The sequence below is a fragment of the Protomyctophum bolini genome (assembly GCF_963924005.1).
Source record: "Protomyctophum bolini genome assembly, chromosome: 15".
Classification (NCBI taxonomy): Eukaryota; Metazoa; Chordata; class Actinopteri; order Myctophiformes; family Myctophidae; genus Protomyctophum; species Protomyctophum bolini.
The window spans coordinates 42,449,799-42,470,066 of record NC_137876.1 but is presented as its reverse complement, the minus strand read 5'-3'; the positions used below and the strand labels follow the sequence as shown (position 1 = coordinate 42,470,066).

Genomic DNA, 20,268 nt, shown 5'->3' with positions numbered 1-20,268 from the left:
CAAACATGAATTTGGCATAAAATGACAATATAAGCCCAATTACAGTATCTCCTGAGTCGTATGAGCTACAGTAAGTGCTCATAACAAAACCACACCTATACTCCACATCCACAACACGTAACTTTGGTGGCTGGTCTTGATGTACTTGGCTTTTTCAGCCACAGAAAGAAACAGATCCAAATCGGACAGGGTCAACCAGTCTAACAGAAGGAATATCTCATAGAGACATGTGATATAAGATGATATAAGACCACTGTGGCACATCTATACATATCATGACATGCATTCAGCATGAGATGAATTCAGTGTTTCTTTTAGAATGCATTAGAAAAGAAAACTAAGGCAGCCCAGAAAAGTGCAATTAAACATATTAAGGACAGGTCAGGCCATGCCTTGACTTCATGTTGCACTTGCCACACTTCCAGTTATAGCCACTCCTTCGACTTGTAATGCTTTTAAAAAGCTACATTGTTGCTTCTTAGGATCTCTTGGAGTTAGAGTATAACACAAGTTATGGTTTACATGCTTTGAGTCTTCTAATGGACACAACAGCTCAATGTATACACTTCATGACTATCAAAACAAAAGGATTGCAAGTGCATCTCCACAGAGCCGGACTAACAATGGAACTAGGTGGAGCTTAAGCGCCAGGGCCCGAAGCTTGCAGGGCCCGGTACGAGACTATAGGTACAGCTGTTGCTTCTTTTGAAAAATATAACGCAACATAGGAACCCCCGCTAGTGTTTTTGGTCTTCGTCTGACAGTTTCTGTAGCAGTTTTCTGGAGGGGGGGGGGGCAGTCGGTTTGGGGGCGTTCCCGACGGCTGCGCGTCTCTTCCACCTCTGACAGAGGGGAAGCGAGTAAGCGACGCCGTCAGAAGCCCCCTCACTCAGGAAGGCCCCCTCACTCAGATCTCAGACGGACCAAATTGCGACAATAACATACAGCCTATGTAAAGAGGAATATAAACAAGACCTTGGTGCAAAACTTCATATTTACCCTGCTCTAATACAACAAAAGTGTGTTCTTACATCCTCCATTTCACGATTTCAGCACTCGTGAGTAAATTAATTTAATTGCCATTATGAAAGTTTTCAGTGACGTTGGACCCAAAGGTTGCATTGTCGTCAATAATTAATCTGTCTTTAAAACGTTCTAATGTTAATATAGCATATTGGCATTGTCTGTTGGTGCACACAACATGGTCAACAGCACTGTTTGTAAATGTAGCTACATTTGTTGGCCACAAAGACAATTTAGACAAAACATGCTGCTGCCTGCTAATGGAGCTTGTAGATATAGGCTAATTCTTTTTTGGTGAAATTGCAGATAGTTTAGCAGACTGAAGTTGGAAAGGCTGTGCCCAGTGCGGCAGTGCCTGATGTGTCTTGTGTCTGCGGGCAGCGCAGGCAGTAGTGGATATGCGCTAAACGCATGCATGTTAATTAATTAATTAATTAATTGGCTGAATCAGTAGGGGCCTTTTGATTTGGTGAAGCGCCAGGGCCTTGAGCGGGGTTAATCCGTCACTGCATCTCCATGTCAAACGCAGAGACAATTCTACAGTTAACTGTGGGCAGCGGAATTCTCACAGACACTGCTTTCATTTAATAGTAAAATACATTGTACACTGCACATACCACAAAAGATTTTAAAAGCATTTAGTCATTAATGGAATATGGGTCTTTCTGCGAAAACCGCCATTTGGACTGCAAAACGTATTTTCATCTAAAGGGGACAGCTTTAGCAATTTGTCACAGAATGACGCAGAGCTTCGAGGTGTGCTGCAAACTACGGTATACCTTTAGACGTTCCTTTTTAGTGGTCACAGTTGTCACATGCGTGACTACAGGCCTACAGGCCTTCTCTTGTGAGCGCGGTGCATCAGGATCCTGTACACTCCGGTGATTGAGCTCCGACAGTCTTTACCTTGGTTGTTGAGGATGTGTTCCGACGTGATGCCCAGCGTCTGCAATGCTGAGTTGACCTCCATTTCGTCCTCCTCCAACTCGGCCAGAGAGCTCTCCGCCAGGTAGGAAGGGTCCAGTTTAAAGGGCTCCATGGCTTTGGGAAAGTCCACGGGAAGAAGCCAATCGCAGCTCATCATCTGCTCCACGCTGCAGCGGTCTGATCGCTGCGGCTGGAGGATGCCCCTTATCAGCCGCTGGCATGGCTCTGGCACCCAGGAGGGCAGAAAGAAGGCCCCCTCCAGGATGCATCGCTTCAGCTTGGCCACGGTGTTCGCCCGGAAGGGCATGGTGCCGGTCACCATGAAGAACAGCATCACCCCCAGAGCCCAGATGTGCACAAAGATGCCCATGCAGGTAATGCTCGTCTCGGAAGAGCTCTGGGGCGGCATACGGCGGGGAGCCACAGAAAGTGTTGAGCGTCTCATCGCGCTGACTGAGCGTGCTGAAGCCAAAGTCTCCCACCTTAACGCAGGTGCTGCAGGTGTAGAACTAAGACGTTCTCTGCCTTCAGGTCACGGTGGATGATGTTGTTGTCATGCTGGGGAAGAGCAATATAAGAAACATCCAGGTTTCAGTCTTAGCTTTAGCCTCTTGTGACTATCAGGTCAATCAGACAACTGACATAGATGAAACAGATATTCAGAATGAATGGCAGTATACATTGAGGTCTAGGTTATGAACATCCCTGCAAGCAGCTTAAAGTCCAGGGGAAATCTATAATAAGATTCTACAGGTGTACAGTATGCCAGGGTGGAGGTAGGGAAGATGATACGACTACATCAGACAACTAAACAATACTGTAGATCGTTCAGTAACAAATTAAAACATTGGATGGTTATTACACATACACATGTCAGCCGTAAACTCTTCCTGTGCTGCTGTTATCTGTATGCCTTCCTTGTTTGCTTTTTTATTCTATAGATACCTTCTATTTTAAAGTCAAATTGCACATCTGGGGGGCACAGAGATATTCCCCTGTATACAGTATGTGACCAGATTTAACTGAGAGCCTGTCATGGTGCAACCTCCAGCTTTTCACCAGAGGAGAAAAACTGAATTTATTTATATTTTATCCATATAGAGAGATGACTTCCACACAGCCAGTAGACAATTTGGAGCAGGTGCGATGGCGACGAGGCATACAACGTTGTAGGAGAAAGGAGGGACACCTGCACACCACCACTTCTTCAAGAGCATTTATTTTAACCCATTCTGACCGGGAACCCATTTTGGTGTTATCATCATGTTATGCTTTAGCTATTGAAAAATAGCAGATCTACAAGCTCATAGCGCGCCACCGAGTGGCCCGCTACGAGCTTGTAGGTCTGCTATTTTTGAAAAATCGAAGAACGACTGTGACATTTTTAGAATCTGATCTCAGGTCAGAATGGGTTAATCAGACCATAGTGTGTGTCCAGTGGAAACCTCGTATGAATCTGATCTCAGGTCAGAATGGGTTAAAGAGCAGAGAGCAACGTTTCGGTCTTGCAACCTTTCCTCAGGCTTTATATTTGATCCAAAATGAGGTAATAGCACAGGGAGACTCTTCACATACTAGAGCATGTCTGAAATAAATATCATAGCTGAAATCGACGATGTAAATATGAAATACATGCTTAAACATGTAGCTGTAGGTGTAATGTTAGAGTCCACAGAAGTGAACCTTTCAAGCCTGTTTTCTCAACTCGCTGTTTTCTGCAAGACATGAATTACTCTATAAGCCACATCTCCAAAACGGGTGGGTCAAACTGAACAACCAATATGTGAATTTGAAGCTATTCCCTGCTTTCATATGACATGGAAAAAACGAAAATTCAAAAAAATCCATTGGCAGTCCCTCAGTCAAATTTGGCCACATACAGTATGTAGACTGGCACTCGCAAGGCTGTTGTCAATAACCCTGGCAACAAGGGGAAGGCTGGACACTTCATGTGGGTCACGTCATTGAGGAAGTGTACTGTATAGCTTTTCATGTTTTCGGCATGGTGTGTTTGGTGTTTCTATTCAGATGTTAATTGTGGATGTGCATTAGACCACCTGCATTCTGGAGGATAAAACATAATACATATTCATAGATCCTGGGATAATAAATGAACAAAGGTAGAGCAATAATATATCAAAGCTCAGGTCTGCAAAAATGTCTGTGGGGTGGGCAACAGGAAGCAAACAGCATGAGGTAGCCAACAAGTTGTCTTTTATCTAAAGCTCATGGGGTCTGATTAATAGATTATTAAATCCCTCCCATGGCCTTACCTCTGCTGTGAAAATGTCAAGTTGTAAAGCTGCGTTATAGATGTTTTTTTTTGTACATTGTACATTTATTGAAGTTTTTTCTAAGGATTTAAAGTATGCATGGATGAAACAAAATGTGGCGCAGCAGCTGACCATGTGCTTGACAGCAGCAGAGAGGATCTGAGAGAAGACGATCTTGCAGTCGATGTCAGAGAGTTTCCCCTCTGTAGTGATCTTGGTGTAGAGCTCACCCCCGCCTGCATATTCCATTACCAGGTGTAAACGGGACAGTGTTTCCACCACCTGTGAAGGAAGCAAGGGAACATGTTTAATGATCGGAATATCACAATCAACCATTAAGTGATACAAGATCATTATGAAAGACCTGACAACACATAAACTTCACACATAACATAACATCAGCTGAATTTGGGCTGTGTGTGTGTGTGTGTGTGTGTAACCTGTGTATGTGTTTCTCTGTGCCTATTAATGTGTGTGTGTGTGTGTGTGTGTGTGTGTGTGTGTGTGTGTGTGTGTGTGGTTTTATCCCATTTTTAATATAATCATTTTCTTGCTACTGTATGCTTTCTATTTCCTTTTTTATTTTGTATTGAGTGGTGTAAGAGTGACATCTGTCGGCAGTAGTGGTCACGCGCAAGATAGGCTCATATGCGCATGCAAGGACTGGCTGCTGGTCGGAAGGACGATGGACATTGTTGTTCATGGGTGTTGTGGAGCTGTCGATTACCTAGCCGAAACTAGCCACTAGTTGAAACTGACTGAAAATACTGTGTGAGTTTAATAAATGTGTTTCAAATATGCTCGAGTAAGTCACTGTCTCACCCGTCGATAACCCCTTTGCGGAAGGAGTTGCTAAATTTGAAGAGTAATTTAGTAAAACCGTACAGTGTGTGTGTGTGTGTGTGTGTGTGTGTGTGTGTGTGTGTGTGTGTGTGGGTGTGTGTGTGTGTGTGTGTCTGTGTGATAAGTCCAAGGCTGACAAAAGCCCTGAGTTCACCATCAACTCACAGCCCATAAGTGTGTATGACCTACATGAGTCATACAACTACCTAGGGCATAGATTTAATATCGCAGGGGATTGGAAAGAACAGGTTGAGTACATACTGTAACATCTAAGTTTACAGCTAGGCTGAACCTGATTGACGCTTCACCACTACCACTGCTGATGAAGTTGGAGGCTATTAAGCAGGTTGAGTACAACACCTCTTCTCCAACGTTCATCTAGCATGTAAAACACGTGTGATCTAAATGATAATGTAGTTCACTTTGTGAGGAAGTGGTTCGGGCTTAACACCCACACCACCAGAGACATCATTTTCCAGTCCAAACAGGACGGTGGGTTTGGCGTGCCGAACGTGGAGTGGATATATAACGACACAAGGCTGGCTCACTTGATAAACATGCTAAACAGTGATGACACGACTGTCAGGGAACTTGCTAGATCTTCTCTGTTTCTAGATATGAAACGGCGTAAAGTGCCACTGGCAGCAGAGGGCGAGCCAAGTTTCCTGGGGTTTAGAAGAAAGCCCAACCTTAAAATGGACTCACATGCTACTGGGTTTGGGGTGTCATCAGATTGGCCTGACCTCAATGACCTCTGTGTGAGAACTGGAGTATCTCTGTGCTGGGTTCGACCTGACTCTGAATCTGTAGCAGTTTCTGAGGACATTATTACCAACTGTTTGATCTCAGTAAGGAGTACTGTAATTGGATACGGAACACCTTGTATCACCAGTCAATGCACAGAGGTACCTTATAAAAAAAACAACAACAACACTGGACTGGTTTAAAACTACAGGGGAAGCTAGCTTCCCAATGCAGACCACACCGTATCTCATACAATATTCAAGGACAATAAGTATGCAGTTGATGAGGATATAGTCACCTTTACAGTCAAAGCCAGATTACAGGTCCTTCCAACCAGATTCAATCTCTCTCTGTGGTACCCTAACACGTTTCCTCCACATTGTCTGCACCATGACCACAGAATTGTTGACCTATTAGCTAAGGACATAAGTTCATATATGCCAAAATGTATAAGCACTCACGTGTTTCAACTGCCATGTTCATGCACAATAATGAAAATTATGCCTTTTCAGATGTCACAGCTAATACACCAGATATTGTTGTTGTTGATGAGGACAGTAGAGAAGTGACCATTTTGGAAGTGGCATGTACATTTTACATTCCTTACCAAGGTGCTTAAGTACCAGCGTCTTAAGGATATGGCTACAAATGTAAACTACTTGTGTTCATATTTGGAAGCCTCGGTAATGTCCACAAATCAGTCGACATCCCAACACAGCTTATAGGGCCGTACGGTGCATAGTTTTCAAGTTACAGACTTGGCTAAGCAAAAGTGAAACAAGGCCTTTTTACTGTGAAAACGGCACTTTGGGACTGTGAAAGTGACATTTTGTCCCTGTTCCTTCCCCGTTGTTCCAAACTGCCCCAGCCCTTCTCACATGGCTCAAAGAGGTGCCACGGCATCCCAACACAGCTTATAGGGCCGTACGGTGCATAGTTTTCAAGTTACAGACTTGGCTAAGCAAAAGTGAACCAAGGCCTTTTTACTGTGAAAACGGCACTTTGGGACTGTGAAAGGGACAATTTGGCCCTGTTCCTTCCCCGTTGTTCCAAACTGCCCCAGCCCTTCTCACATGGCTCAAAGAGGTGCCACGACATCCCAACATAGTCAGGACGAACAATCTGATATGTGTTTCTTCACACACGGTCGTGTGGTTCCTAACCCTAGGGTTAGACTTTGACGCGCGAAAGCTCCTCCCACAAAGGTCGAAAATGGAAGTGCCTTGCATCCGATATCTATCGATAAGACGAACGCGCTGATTTGTGTCTCCCTGCGCACGGATGTGTGGTTCTCAAAATTAGGATTCCCCCAAAAAAGCTCAAGACTTTGACAGGCGATAGCTCCTCCCACAAAGGTCGAAACGGGCCCATCTTTTAGTATGTTATATAGCTTGTCAGGACGAACAATCTGATATGTGTTTCTCCACACACAGTCGTGTGGTTCCTAACCCTAGGGTTAGACTTTGGCGCGCGGTAGCTCCTCCCACAAAGGTTGAAACGTGCCCATCTTTTAGTATGTTATATAGCTTGTCAGGACGAACAATCTGATATGTTTCTCCACACACGGTCGTGTGGTTCCTAACCCTAAGGTTAGACTTTGACGCACGATAGCTCCTCGCGCAAAGGTCGAAACGGGCCCATCTTTTAGTATGTCATATAGCTTGTCAGGACGAACAATCTGATATGTGTTTCTCCACACACGGTCGTGTGGTTCCTAACCCTAGGGTTAGACTTTGACGCGCGGTAGCTCCTCCCAGAAAGGTCGAAACGGGCCCATCTTTTAGTATGTTATATAGCTTGTCAGGACGAACAATCTGATATGTGTTTTTCCACACACGGTCGTGTGGTTCCTAACCCTAGGGTTAGACTTTGACGCGCGGTAGCTCCTCCCACAAAGGTCGAAACGTGCCCATCTTTTAGTATGTTATATAGCTTGTCAGGACGAACAATCTGATATGTTTCTCCACACACGGTCGTGTGGTTCCTAACCCTAAGGTTAGACTTTGACGCACGATAGCTCCTCGCGCAAAGGTCGAAACGGGCCCATCTTTTAGTATGTCATATAGCTTGTCAGGACGAACAATCTGATATGTGTTTCTCCACACACGGTCGTGTGGTTCCTAACCCTAGGGTTAGACTTTGACGCGCGGTAGCTCCTCCCAGAAAGGTCGAAACGGGCCCATCTTTTAGTATGTTATATAGCTTGTCAGGACGAACAATCTGATATGTGTTTTTCCACACACGGTCGTGTGGTTCCTAACCCTAGGGTTAGACTTTGACGCGCGGTAGCTCCTCCCACAAAGGTCGAAACGGGCCCATCTTTTAGTATGTTATATAGCTTGTCAGGACGAACAATCTGATATGTGTTTCTCCACACACGGTCGTGTGGTTCCTAACCCTAGGGTTAGACTTTGACGCGCGGTAGCTCCTCCCACAAAGGTCGAAACTGGCCCATCTTTTAGTATGTTATATAGCTTGTCAGGACGAACAATCTGATATGTGTTTCTCCACACACGGTCGTGTGGTTCCTAACCCTAAGGTTAGACTTTGACGCGCGATAGCTCCTCCCACAAAGGTCGAAAATGGAAGTGCCTTGCATCCACGCATAGCTATCGATAAGACGAACGCGCTGATATCTGTCTCCCTGCGCACGGATGTGTGGTTCTCAAAATTAGGATTCCCCCAAAAAAATGAAGTACATTATTCTGATAATATTCCCTGACTAAATTGGTAAAATAATAGCAGGTCCACCATTTTTGAAAATGTCTACCATGGTCACAGGGCAAATCTAAATAGTACCACTGTATTCCTCATCCTTGAAAATGTGGGATTAGTCACCAGAATCAAGATCCTAGGTGGTCTAGAACCTAAATCAGTTCAAACTCCGTCAGATGTTCGTCAACTCCGTCAGACGTTGGTCCCGTGATGTTTTGTTAATTTCCAAAGAAATAGACGATTCGATGTCAAATATTTTGTGCTTATGTATTGAAACACCAACTGAAATGATACGTAATGATGATGTTTTTTTTTTTTTTGTACATTGTTTTCATGTTATAATATTGAAAATAAAGGTTGAAATGACGGATTTGAGAAATTGGATATTTCATAATAGTGTGATATTGGAACAAAACAATATTAAAATAATTGGCTCATTTGGTTGTCCTTATTGGCTTCTAGGAGAAAAACAAGACACTTCACTAATGTGATGTCCTTTCGAAAACTACACAATTACTGCTGCAAACTACTACCTCTGTGGATAACTGCACACATATATGCCCATATATGATGACCACGGACATGGTCTGGAAAATTATATTTGTTCTGAAAAAAACATGTTTCTATGTCAGTGGTTTTCAAACTATTTAATGTCAACACATTAAATACACACACACACACACACACACACACACACACACACACACACACACACACACACACATAAACAGACACAGATATATACATTTTTAGCAATGAAAGCTGAGAGATTGCATCATTCTCTATGTAGCCTAAGTGAAGTGTTTAATTTCCAGCTGCTGGATCACACAAACAACCTGTTCCTCAAGGGAAATCACGGGACCTAGCTCTGCCCAGATGTGACACATTACGTAATGGCATGATTTGACAGAATGTATGCCATAGCTCTGTTTATAAAATGCAACAACTGCACAAAGGAATTGGGAGAGGGGGTCAGACCAAGTAGGACAGTCATGAGGGCGTGTCTAGGCACACATATTCTTTCCTACCTGTACTTGATGTTGTTCACTTTGTTCTCTCCTTTGTCTTCCTTGCCTAACTCTTCATGTCAGATACAGGCACAGTTTAAGCTGAACGGAATGTACAGGCCCGGGGATGTCATTCTGGGTGGCTTGTTACCGGTCCATGACTCCTCTGTCTTCCCTGAGCTGTCATTCACCTCCAAGCCCCACGAGTTAAGTTGCTATAGGTAAGTAGCACAAATGCAGTAGCATAGTCACAGGGATTCTCAAATATGTTCATGCCATTTGTCGTGGACCTCTATATTGAGAGAATGTCTTGACATTGATGTTGAATTCACCAATGCTCTCATTAACCATGGGCACATTGTGCTGTCTTGCTCTGGGCTCCACTCATGCATTGATGCTATGTGTGTGTCCTATACAGTAGCTACTATGTATTGATGCTATGGGGTTTCCGACACCAAAATAGCCGACATACCGAAATATGTCCGAAATACCGAAATACCGTCTTTTTACTCCAACAGTTCGACATGACATTAGACATGAGACAGAAGTTCCCGCAATAGTCAGACGAGGCGTAGTTTAGACGAGGCAATAGTCCGACATGGGAGACGCGCAACGCAAGTGAGTGTGCGTGCATGAGAGAGAGAGAGAGAGAGAGAGAGGGGGGAGAGGGAGAGGCGCACGTGTGTGTGTGTGTGTGTGTGTGTGTGTGTGTGTCCGTACACACTGGTGGAACTACATTGGGCCGGGCCGGGGGGGAGACAGCACGACCGGGCCTCGCCGCACCTGACTCCCAACAGCACCCCCCCCCCCCCTTAAACAGTTGCTGAGATTGAGCAGCACGAGAGAGGAGTTATGCTTCACAGTCACATATAGCGGGAAAGTGTTATATTTTGCCTATTATTTATGCTATATAAGTATATATTATTGACCGCGTCTGTGTCACAGACATTGCGCAGCAGTGCACACTAGAGAGAGAGAGAGAGAGAGAGGAGAGAGGAGAGAGTAGAGAGAGAGAGAGAGAGAGAGAGAGAGAGAGGAGAGAGAGAGAGAGTCTCTACGTCTCTCTCTCTCTCCCCTCTCTCTCTCTCTCTCTCCCACCCCCTCTCGGGTGGAGAGGGGGGAGAGACCCTGCTGCGATCGCGATCCGGGACCTCCGTGCACGTCCCAGACGAGGCTCTGTTCTGGGGTAGAAAAGTGGAGCCAGTACCTAAAAATCATGGAGGTCCTGGGATATTTTTTCTTTTTTTTTGCAGGGACCTGGATCTTATATTTGCATATACATATAAATGGTTACAGTGTGATTTTGTGTGTTAGTGTTTTCATTCAGGGGTTCAGGAGGTCCCAGGCCCACGCTTATGCCATAACTGAAATCAACAGAAACCCCAGCTTACTGCCCAATGTGACTCTTGGATACATTATCTATGATAGCTGTCATTCGGGTGAAGTTGGATTCCGCGGAGCCATGTCACTGGTCAGTGGGAGAGAGGAGCACTTTCAATTGCATGAGAGCTGTGTTGGGTCTCCTCCCGTGGTAGGAATTGTGGGTCCTTGTTTGTCATCGAGTGCTATTGCCATGTCTAGAATATCAAGTTTAAACAGAGTACCCACGGTAAGTTTCCTACTTGTTTTTTTTTGGTTATTCACAAATGTAAAATATGTTGTTTCTTTTTACACCTTGAAAGACACAACATATGTACTTGCAGGCAGAGCACAGAGGGCTGACTCTTGCCTCTATGACTCTTTGCTAAGACCTGAGAGTAGGAATCCTATGTGGCCCCCTGACAGTGTCGCTGTCCATGGTGCTTAAGGATGCCTAGGATTATACATTGTTATAATATTATTATTATGGGGTAGGGCAGATTGTGTTGAAAGATAATTTCAGATGATTTCAGATCACATTTAATGTGATTCAAAATGGCAACGCATGCCCTCCTTGTTTGAAGATGAAAGCATCTAGCCTTTTCTATCATTATTCTTAATTAAAGAAAAAGTTGCAGGAGAATCATTTCACACAAAGAAGAGAAAATGTTGTGTGCCTTTTTTCAGATAAGTCCTACTGCTACTTCCTCTACTTTGAGTGACCTGGATCAGTTCCCGTCCTTCTTTAGAACAATTCCAAATAGTGACTCTCAGGTAACTATAGTACATGTATGTTCCACACAGGCCTCTAGTGAGTGTAACTGATATTGCATAATACTCTGCGTAGGAGATTCATGGATTTACCACAGTAGTGGAAGAAGTACACAGATGTTTGAGTGGCCACTCCAAGGAAGAGCTATATGTCTGTCTGTCCGTCTGTTTATACCCTGCTGTTTACACTATTGATCCCTGTGGCTGACTCTGATCTCCTCTCTCTCTCTCTCTCTCTCTCTCTCTCTCTCTCTTTCTTAAACACGCACGCACACACGCATTTTGTCAAATCACACCTGTGTGAAGTGAGTGGTGCAACTCCGTGTCGGGGTCCCCGGAAGTTCCATGACCCACAGGAACGTGGGTCAGGGTGCCGACCCCAAATCATTATATATGCAGTATGTGTGTGTGTGTGTGTGTGTTAGGCTGTGCAACAGTGACGCTTGGTTGTGAAAACCAACCAAAAGCTATTTTCGTGCTCGGACACAGCCAGGCAGCCAGCCAGCAAGCCAGGGACACACATATCTGTCTATAGGAGTGGTTGCACCACTCAAAAATGAATATCCGTAGTATAAAACAAGTACAAAGTACTTGAGCAAATGTATCAGAAGAAGTTATATATACAGTATTGTGTATATATATATTGTGGAGTCTGTCAGGTCTCGCCACAGTGGGAGGGGCGCGTTCCCCTGACAACCAGACAAGCGGCGACACGGCACGCCCACGGCCGTGTCATAGACGCAGTGTTCTACCCCAGAGCAATCTTGAATCAGCTGCGCCTAATTCCGACCGCCGCCCTTGTTAGCAATTAACGGCAGCCGCAACCTGTCAGCCGCACCCTTTATAAACGAACCGCACGCCTAGCAGTATCAGATCCCTGCTACACACAGACGCTCGCGCAGCATATGCCGTCCACTCGGCGTTGGATGGTAAGTCCACACTCCTCTCACTTATGGACCCTCACGTATGGACTATGTTTATTGTTTGATCGCTTGTATCACCACTCAATTGCTCTCTTATATTCCCACATCACCAGGCTTGTAGGAGTGGGGCTGGAAGCACACGCAGGAGCGTGTGCCCCCCATAGACAAGTATACACGGAGAGCCGCATGCATGCTGGAGACCCACCTGGCTCGTATCGGGGACGAGTGCGGAGACGGGACCCTCGTATGGAAACGGCAGCTCAACAGCTCCATAAGGTCGCAGTAAGACAAACCGTTCACTATCTATCACCCGTGTTATTAAGAAGAGGCACTCATAGTGGCAATGAGCAGCTAAGGATAATAACGAAGATTGTGAATGAAGGAAGTCACCCTGTCGATGCTAAATGAAGACTGTGAATGAAGAGTGTCACCGTGGTGTTGTACACTGAAGATTGTTGAATGAAGATAACCCCGTAGAGACTAATGGAAGCTAGCAGGCTCTAGATAAAGTGTCACGTCCACCCTGTGAAAGAAGACAGGCCCGTGTTGTGTTTATTTCACCTTGTGAAGAGACTTTAAGTTGGCTTGCGCCGCCAGGCCCGGTGAAAGAAGACCGTTAGAAACTAGAGCTTACTTTGTGTTAACCCCCTGACTGCCGTTGTCGTACCGACACGGCCACCCAGTAGATAGAGAGAAATAAGAATATAAATGCCTCCTGGCCTCCTCTGGAACCTGGAAAAGAAGAAGAGAAAGAGTTATACAAATGTCTAGTTGGTAGACTGCCTAGACCGGGAGTCTCAGGCCCCAACTTTGTACTTACCGTGTGCTCTGACCGTATGCTAACATCCCCTCTCATCCTCTGCAGTGACGACTCCCGCCTCGGAACCGGGACCTCATGCAAAGAATAATAACTGTTTGAGTTCTGTTTGTGCAACTGACTTGGTTTGAACCTTTTGGAGAAATAAAGAAAGGGGCGCCCTCGTGTGTCTAACCCCTGATACTGCACTCTGAGTTATAATTTCCCACCCGACCTCCCACAATATATATATATATATATATATATATATGAGACAAAAAAGGGACTCCTGCACATCCAAAAAGACCGGTAGTAGGTGCAGGTCTAGTTAGCAGGCATAGCACCTGACGTATATATATATATATATATATATATATATATACCCACACACACACACAACAAGAGAGAGAGAGAGAGAGAGAGAGATTATTTCCTGATCGGATTCAAATTCTTTAGGTGCGAGCTGTGCTGCAGCTTATGATGCGGTTTGGCTGGACCTGGGTAGGATTGTTGTTTGCTGATGATGCCTATGGCCGCAATGCTGGCCGAACCTTCCATTCTGACCTGGCCCAGTCTGGTGTGGGTTGTGTGGCTTATTCAGAGGCCCTGCCATGGGACAATGACCTGGACAAACTGGACAGGATTGTCACTGTCATGAAGGAATCCACAGCTTGTGTGGTCATTGCATTTACATATGGAACCTATATGAAAAATATCATGGATGAGGTTTGTTTTATTATCATTATTATCATATTATATATGTACGTACGTACACACGCACGTAACCTTCATTTGACCAGGAGAGTCCCGTTGAAATGAGAAACCTCTTTTGAAAATAGTATGAAATGGATATAAGGATTCTGAAATAAGTTACATGCCTCATTAAATCATTTATGCATTGTGTGTGTGTGTGTGTGTGTGTGTGTGTGTGTGTGTGTGTGTGTGTGTGTGTGTGCGCGTTTCCACACCATCAACAGGTGTTAAGGCAGAAAGTGACAGGTCTGCAATGGGTAGCGTCTCATGGGTGGGCGACGAGTCCTATTTTCCATGCTTCTCGCTACATGCCATACCTGGCAGGCACCCTAGGGTTCGCCATCCATCGTGGAGAAATACCAGGATTCAAGGACTTCTTGTTAAAAATACACCCTCGCCATGATCCTGACATTACACATGAAAACTCCATAGTAATTCTGTATATTATTTCACACACATTTCTGGGGTCATTTTAACATTTACTGTGGCTTTTGTGTGCATCCAAGTCAGTTCTGTTTGATTCAATTTAGATATTTGCCATTCATGTCATCCGGCACACGGCATCTTAACCATGTTAGACTTGTTAAAAAACGTCCCTACTGGTGACTGATATTGTCATTCTAATGCATGAGGGGCCTGGTGTTTTTCATTACCTGTTCAGTTTATTTCATCATTAATAAAAAAAGGGGAAAAAAAGAAAATACACACAAAACATTGAATCAAGCAACGTAAAAACTGTCTGGGATGCACACATAAGGCCAAGTAGATAAGTTGTGAATACACCGTATTTTGGATATAGGCTAAATCCCCAAAATGGCAACAAAGCACCCCATTCCCATTGAAAAGCATTTGATTCTGCCTATGAGGGCAGATTCTGCAAAGTTCGGTGTGAAAGCCCCCTAAGTCTTCATTGTGTTTCTTTAGGTGAGACAGTTTTGGGAGCACACATTTCAGTGTAAATTTGCACCCCTTCCATCAGAGTGGGTGGATGCTGGTGGAAGGGTGTGTACTGGACAGGAGGACCTGGGAACAGCAGAAACCACCCTTCTGGATGTGTCTGACCTCAGGTCAGAGTACAATGTGTACAAGGCTGCGTATGCTCTGGCCCACGCCCTCCATGACATGTTGCAGTGTGTTCCAGGAAGAGGGCCTTTCACTGGGCGCAGCTGTGCAACTTTGCAAACAATACAGCCATGGCAGGTATATGATATGAATTTACAGTTTCTTAATGTTTCTAGTTGTATTCTAATGTAGACTAATAATGCATATTCAAATGTGACATTGGTAAATTGCATGATGATGGTAGGATGGAAATGTAAGCTTTAAAAAAAAAGAATAATACCCCACTATTTGTTTTCTAATGGCCAGATGATTTAATGACCCATTCATAGACTTGGAAGAGTCTATGGCTATGCAGTTGCAGTTGGCCGGTGCATTCATTAAGTCTCTTTTTGAACAAAATTGTTTCATGAACCAATACATAATAATAATGATAATAATAATCATGCCAAAGACAAAGACCCATACTCAAGTACCTTCAATCAGGCACAGATGGCTGGGATTGTGTTAGGGTGTGTAAGGGTGTAGTTTATACAACAATGGTCCATCTCAATGTATTGTGCATATTGTATGACGTAGGTTTTTGAAAGTCTCTTCAGCCTCATTATTTGTACTTTGTAGCTTGTGTATTACATGGAAAAGGTCAACTTCACCACGTCATTTGGTGAGGATGTATCATTTGATGAGAATGGGGATGTTTTACCAATCTGGGATATCATGAACTGGGCGTGGCTCCCTGATGGAAGTACTAAGGTTCACAATGTGGGTGTGTTCAAGAAATCTACCTCCGCAGGTGAAGAACTCATCCTTGATGAAGACAGACTCTTCTGGAACTTTGAATACTCAAAGGTCACTTTGGCTTTCTAAAATAGCTAAGTATATAACGTTATTTCATACTGTGAATGTAAGTTAGTTTGGACTGAAATTGACGATTTTTACTTTCCTCTGTATAGCCGCCTCGGTCAGTGTGCAGTGAGAGTTGTTCTCCTGGAACCCGTGTGGCGAGGAGGAAAGGGCAACCGTTCTGCTGCTACGACTGCATTGCGTGCTCTGGGGGAGAGATCAGCAATGAGACTGGTATGGTTAAATCATGTAACAATGCATAGTAGGTTATCTTCAGAATGATATTGTACTTTGTCCCTTTACGTACAGTGGTTTTCAACCAGTGGTCCAGGGACCACCAGTGAAAATGCGTGAATATGCATGAGGGGGTTCCAGGTGGTCCCCAGCTAAATGATGGAGAGTTGGATCCAAATGGACCCATTAGATATTGTTCTCTTGAGAGTGTAACATTAAAACATAGGTTTCATGTCATGCTCCCAAGAGTAATATTATTGTTTAACATCTGCATTACTTAATTTAGGCTACGAGAAGTCTACACAATTAGAGAATGTAGAAGAATGAATTTATAATGAATGTAACTTTATTAGACTCTACAGAATGCACCAGTTGTCCAGAGGACTACTGGTCCAGTCCCCAGCGTGACCACTGTGTCCCTAAGAGCATTGAGTTCCTGTCCTACCATGAGGCCCTGGGAATCTCCTTAACAACCATCTCATTGCTAGGCACACTTAACTGTGCCATTGTCCTGGGAATTTTTGTCTATCATCAAGCCACACCAATGGTACGTGCCAACAATTCAGAACTGAGTTTCCTACTCTTGCTTTCACTCAAATTATGTTTCCTGTGTTCACTTCTGTTCATTGGCCGTCCCAGACTCTGGACTTGTCAGCTGAGGCATGCAATATTTGGGATCAGCTTTGTGCTCTGTGTCTCGTGTATCCTGGTAAAGACTATGGTGGTGTTGGCCGTGTTCAAGGCCTCCAAGCCTGGGGGTGCAGACATTATGAAGTTTTTCGGTGCTATGCAGCAGAGAGGAACAGTCATGTTTCTTACTACAATCCAGGCGATAATCTGCACAGCCTGGCTCATGTCTGCCTCACCAACTCCTCATAAAAACACACAATACCAAAGTGATAAGGTCATCTATGAGTGTGATGTGGGATCAACAGTTGGTTTTGCAGTGCTACTAGGTTATATTGGTTTACTGGCACTCCTCAGCTTCGTCCTAGCATTCATGGCACGTAATCTGCCAGACAACTTCAATGAAGCCAAGTTAATCACTTTCAGCATGTTGATCTTCTGTGCCGTGTGGATAGCCTTCATACCAGCATATATCAGCTCTCCGGGCAAATATGCAGATGTAGTGGAGGTGTTTGCTATTCTAGCATCTAGTTTTGGCATTTTGGTGGCGCTGTTTGGACCAAAGTGTTATATAATCATTTTGAAACCTGAGAGAAACACTAAGAAGTCCATCATGGGTCGAGATGCCGTCAAGTCATAGAAGCAAAAATGTTCTACCAGATAAACTAAGCAGTAACTCAATCAGTGATGCAAACATGGTGTGCATACGTTTGGTCCGATGTACTAACACTCTACAGTCATGAGTTATGAGACATCCTACACAAAACTCAACCTCACAGGTTAGTTTTAACCCGCCACAGTTTAGTTTAACCTGCCGCACTTGCCGGGAGCCACAGGTGAAGTTTTACCTGGCCACGGGTTAGTTGTAACTGTCTGCATATGTCAGGAGTGATGGTGTTGTCGGACTAATGCCTGTCGATCTGTTAGTATATGTCTAACAAATGTATCACAAAGCAAAGTTAGTAAAACGTTGATTAAGGTCCCATAAGTTTATAATATTAGCCCTGCTGTATACGCTCATACTGTAATGTTAGCCCTGCTGTATATGCTCATACTGTAATGTTAGCCCTGCTGTATATGCTCATAATGTAGTGTTAGTCCTGCTGTATATGCTCATACTGTAATGTTAGCCCTGCTGTATATGTTCATACTGTAATGTTAGCCCTGCTGTATATGTTCATACTGTAATGTTAGCCCTGCTGTATATGTTCATACTGTAATGTTAGCCCTGCTGTATAGGCTCATACTGTAATGTTAGCCCTACTGTATATGTTCATACTGTAATGTTAGCCCTGCTGTATATGCTCATACTGTAATGTTAGCCCTGCTGTATATGCTCATACTGTAATGTTAGCCCTGCTATATATGCTCATACTGTAATGTTAGCCCTACTGTATATGTTCATACTGTAATGTTAGCCCTGCTGTATATGCTCATACTGTAATGTTAGTCCTGCTGTATATGCTCATACTGTAATGTTAGCCCTGCTGTATATGTTCATACTGTAATGTTAGCCCTGCTGTATATGCTCATACTGTAATGTTAGTCCTGCTGTATATGCTCATACTGTAATGTTAGCCCTGCTGTATATGTTCATACTGTAATGTTAGCCCTGCTGTATATGTTCATACTGTAATGTTAGTCCTAACCATACATGGAGAAGACTGGATCATCACCTAGACCTGCATATATGGAGCCGGCCAGCAACTCTACATCTGACTTCAAACCCTTATATCTCCATATATGGAGCTGACCTTTTCTGACATTTCATTATGTTGATCCATCCGATCCATCCCCACCCGTCTAAGTCACTAAGACACGCTCCATATATGGCTAGTACAGAATCCATTCCATATATTGATCTGAACCCCCATGCCAAAGCACCAGCGCTCGCCCAGCAGTCTGCCATCACCCAGGTGGATGCGTGCACGAGAATTCGCCCTATAGGGCGAGGTCACTTCTCACCCTCAGGGCATCTTACTGGTAACTGATACATATTTTCCACATTCACTGTTGACAGCAGTTGTACCATTTATATTGATTGATATATTCACTGCTCAGACTATAGATGTAAATATACATCCAGATTAATCAGATTATAAATTATTGTCAAACTTGAACATGTTCTTGTATTATCAAATGTGCTTGTTTATACTGTATATTTCATTTAGACCTCATTTAGCCTATACTGTGCCGAGTCATGGCATGAATTGTAGCTCCTACTTTCTAAAATAGATCTACAATCTGAGCCATGTCGAGACTCACATGGTATAATTGACACTTTATATTGATAGATTGTACATTAACCAATTCAGAGTACAATTCAGGATACATCACTGAGGATACGTCCCAGGTGCATCCATGCGATGTTTTTTAGTTATAGTTCTTCTATTTATAGTGACTCATAGGAATAGACTATGTGACAACCAGGTATAGTCTGGTGACCACCGGAGAGACGGGTGACAGCCGGAATGTAGACGGCACCCGGGTGAGCAGTATGGGTTAGCGCCCCAGCTTGTGTCCTCCGTGAGGAGGAAGCCCAACAACCCTCGGTGAGGCCTTTGGGAGGGCCATGCAAGCAGCAAGCGGAACCGCAGCACCATGACCCTGTGGAACCATTGCCCACCACTCCTGAATGAACTGTCTGGTACTGGGACTCTGGTGCAACGCACAGGGCCTCGCTCTACTCCTGGTGAGAGCAAATACAACATAGTTTTTCCCCATCTCTAAGGCCTCCCATACATGACATGGATTATTGTGTAAAAATATTTTACTGCAAAAGTGGTGAAATTGATACAGTATATAACGTTATACACCCCAAACTAAAAATATAGCCTGTCCGTCTGGGGGTTGAGGCACTTAAAGTCATGTAAAGTCATGCCACTAACGTATATGGTGTGCCAAACGGGGAGAAATAGAACAGTCCCAACTCCTAATGAAATCTACAGTATCACACAGATTAGATTACTTTTGGCTTCACTTATCAAGGGTGGAAATATAATAACAAATTAATTTGAGTATAAGTCCCTACATTACAATGTATGAAATGTCTCAAACTTGAGAAATGAGAATTTGTGGAGAAAAAATATGAAAAGATGTACAATAGTACAGAGAAATATGCAAGCATACAGTGGTACTACTAACTATTATTATGTCGCAGCACATGGCCTGGATGTTCCCTCATCAAGCTCAAATCTCAATATTATCCTCATAACAGCAAGTTATTCATTTCTGTAGAGTTATTTGGTTACAGCCATTTGGTTACAGTCAAGTTATACTACTGTATTTGGCTCCACCTGCATCTTATTGCCTACAGTATGTGGATGAGATGAGATGAACCTTGTCAAATCAAGTAGCTATTTAGCTGACTG

The 20,268-nt window shown here is 43.9% G+C and overlaps 1 pseudogene across 1 annotated transcript in view; it reads right to left on the bottom strand.

Moving 5' to 3' along the window:
• Window positions 1-1,846: 1,846 nt before the first annotated feature.
• LOC308329884 overlaps window positions 1,847-20,268 on the bottom strand; it is a 34,841-nt pseudogene continuing 16,419 nt past the window's right edge. Inside the window, exons 2-3 of the transcript in view lie at window positions 4,356-4,505; window positions 1,847-2,508 (exon numbers count right to left, since the gene is read on the bottom strand). The product of the transcript in view is annotated as an uncharacterized misc_RNA (transcript). The remainder of the gene's footprint in view (window positions 2,509-4,355; window positions 4,506-20,268) is intronic.